Consider the following 3,324-nt stretch of genomic DNA (forward strand, 5'->3'; position numbering starts at 1 on the left):
AGAGAGTTATACTCTGTGAAAGGAGTAGATACAGTGTAGCAAGAGTCAAGCCTGACTTCTATCTATTTCATAGAGGGGGAGTGGCCCCATCAATACCATAAAAATAGCTACATCGTCAGACATGACACTCCACATGCACCTGCACCTATTTCAACAAATCATTGGGTCCAATGTTCATTGCAAATTGATTCATAGACTTTCCTCATAGTTGTGAAGTCTATTAGGGAAACAGGCTGGGGAATGAATGAAGGAGGCAAAGAATATCACACAATGTAAATCAGTTCCAAACCAGATTAACAAGGTATAATTCCTCAATTAGTGAAAGTCCAGGTTCAGTTGAGCAGCACAAAGACAAGAAGCCTTTGGTTCCCTCAGTCATCTACCAAACTTCATCTCAGAGCAGTTACAAATCAGCTTTTCCTTCAATCACCCAACATGCAAAACCTTTAACCATGGCTTCATCTCCATGATTCCTTTGCTTACACTTTGTCACATCCTCCTCACAGCAGTGCCATGGTTCCTTTGTTTACACCTTGTCACAGTCTCCCCACAGCAGTGCCACAATCTCTTCATAGAAATGTCACAGTCTCTTTACCTTCTCTCCACTACAATTTCTCATGGTGCAGAAAGCACTCTCTTCTCTTAGTCCCACAGCTGTTGATGATTTGTCAGGCCATGTGTCCACAGTTAGCTTCTGACCCCAAAGAATGATGGTTCAAATCCACCAAATACTCTGTGAGAGAAAGATGAGCAATCTCCTCTTGTGTGATTTAAAGCTTCTGAAGAGTCAGCTATTAATTGGTTCTGACCTGATGACAATAAGTTCTTGAGTTTTCTATTGCTCACTTCCCCCACCCCTCCTGCAGTGTCTTAAAAAAAAAATCCGGCCAGCTTAGGGCAGCCAAGCTGAGCGGCTGTACCGAAAGTGGCTCAAGATGAATTCCAGAGGACTTGGATCTCAGCTAAAAGGTAGCATCCCAGTAACTGAACTATTAGCCAGTGGCCCTTTTGAAAGCCATGATCTTCTTCGGAAAGGTTTTTCTTGTGTGAAAAATGAACTTTTGCCCAGTCATCCTCTTGAGTTACCAGAAAAAAATTTCCAGCTCAACCAAGATAAAATGAACTTTTCCACCCTGAGGAACATCCAGGGTCGGTTTGCCCCCCTGAAGCTGCAGATGGAGTTCAAGGCCGTGCAGCAGGTTCAGTGACTCCCATTTCTTCCAAGTTCAAACCTCTTACTTGATATTTTGAGGGGGAATGATGAGACCATTGGATTTGAAGATATTCTTAATGGTCCCTCCCAAAGCGAAGTCCTGGGTAAGCTGCACTCGATGGTGGAGTACAAACTGGGTTTGCTGTAGAGCGACGCTGGCAGCACACCTGAAGGCTGCAGGGCGTCCAGATCTGTCTGCTTGGCTGTGTGCAACATTAAAAGTACTGACACACTAGAAGAAGAAAAAAAATCCACTGCCAGCAGTCAACTCCAATTTATGGTGATCCTCCATTAAGTTTACAAAGCTGTAAATAGTAAAAGGAACATACTCCCTCCCATGGATCAGCTGATGGATTGATTAGAACTACCAGTTTTTCTGTTAGCAGTTCAAAGAGTAATAATCCACTATATCACCAAGTTAATGTTAAACCACACAGTGTAATTTTTTATTTCACATACTAATTTTTTTGGAAGTTTTATTTGGATTTTTATTTACTTTCCATACCCTTATTTAACTGTTTGATTTTTCTTCCTTCTTAAGAATAGAATAACTGTTTCAATATCCTTGTCTGCTAATGTCCTTGCTCTAAAATATGGGTCATTTCTGGAGCTGTTTCTATTGATTTCCTTCCTTTCCCTGTTTGGATTACATTCTCTGGATTATTTGCATTTCTCGTATTTTTATACTGGATGACAGACATTGTGAATTTTATCTTGTAGGATGCTGGATTTTTTTTTCCTACAAATAATTTTGAACTTTGTTCTGGGACACAGTCAAGTTAGATGGAAATAGTTTGAGCTTTCTTCAAACATGTGGTTTTAAAATGTGTTAATAAGAGAGCTAATTTTGCCCCAATATTCCTCTGACTTGCTGTGTAATGTTCTATGATTTGTTGAGTTCTTCTTTGAGACTGAGAGAAGCATGAACTATTCTTTGCCCTGTGTGAGTTCCAGATTGTGTCCTCTTCTCCTTCTAGGTAATGTTTACATACAGTCAGGTAGTTTCTTCACATACATGCTGTGATCAGTACTTAGTTGAAAACTCAGGGGAACCTTCTGCCATTTTCTGGTTAATATTGAGAAAAATGTGAATCCCAGAACACTTAATTGTGCTCATTTGAAACCTTGGTCTACGGACCAAGAGGCTGTTGTCCAAATGGAGCAAGGGAAACTGCGTGGTTTAAAATTGAGAAAAATGTGTGTCGGGGCTATATCATTTCACTCAAGTTACTCAATCTGTATGCTGAGCAAATCATTTAAGAAGCTGGATTTTATGAAGAATAATGTGGCATCAGGAGCAGAGGAAAACTCATCAACAGCCTGCATTTTGCAGATGACACAACAATCTTGCTTGCTGAAAGTGAGGAGGACTTGAAACGCTTGTGGCAGAAGATAAAAAACTTCATTTCAACATCAAGAAAGCAAAAATTGTCACCACTGGAGAGAGAGAAAGAGAGATTGATTGAGATTAAATTGTCCATCATTTCAACACCCTTGGTACCAGCAATCAAGAAATCAAAACACATGTGGTATTAGGAAAATATGCTGTCAAGAATCTCTCCAACATGCTAAATCCAGGATATCAGTTTGAAGACTAAGGTGCACTTTATCCAAGTCATAGTCTTTTCAATTACTTGTATCTAAAAGTTAGACAATGAATAAGGATGACAGAAGAAGAATGGATGACTGAGATGTGGTGTTGTAAAAGACTACTGAGTATCCCATGGATGGCCAAAAGAACAAACAAGTATGTATTGGAGAAAGTGCAGCCAGGGTGCTCCTTAGAGGAGGGGATGATGACTCTCCACTTTACGTAATTTGGGCATATGAATAAAAGGGGCTAGTCCAGGAAAGGTCCAGGATCAGCAAAAGAGAGGAAACCCCCAAAGGAGATGGATTGATAAAATGACTAACAACAGGCTCAAGAATATAGAGGTAATGAGGATGGCACAGAATAGGGCAGGCATAAGATCTGTTCTTCATGGAGTCACTATGAGTCATACTCAACTCAGTGGTACCTAACAACAACTCTGGCCCTTCTTCCTTCTTTCCTCCCTCCTTGCCTCCCTCCCTCCATTCTCTCTCTCCCACCTCTACTGTACCATTCTCTC

At 40.6% G+C, this 3,324-nt stretch overlaps 1 pseudogene; it reads left to right on the forward strand.

Annotated features, from left to right (window-relative positions):
* The first annotated feature begins 935 nt into the window (after window positions 1-935).
* On the forward strand, window positions 936-1,361 carry LOC102853125 (annotated as a pseudogene).
* Window positions 1,362-3,324: the final 1,963 nt, after the last annotated feature.

Source organism: Elephantulus edwardii, unplaced genomic scaffold, assembly GCF_000299155.1.
Source record: "Elephantulus edwardii isolate Elephantulus edwardi_28Jun2011 unplaced genomic scaffold, EleEdw1.0 scaffold00212, whole genome shotgun sequence".
NCBI classification, from domain to species: Eukaryota; Metazoa; Chordata; class Mammalia; order Macroscelidea; family Macroscelididae; genus Elephantulus; species Elephantulus edwardii.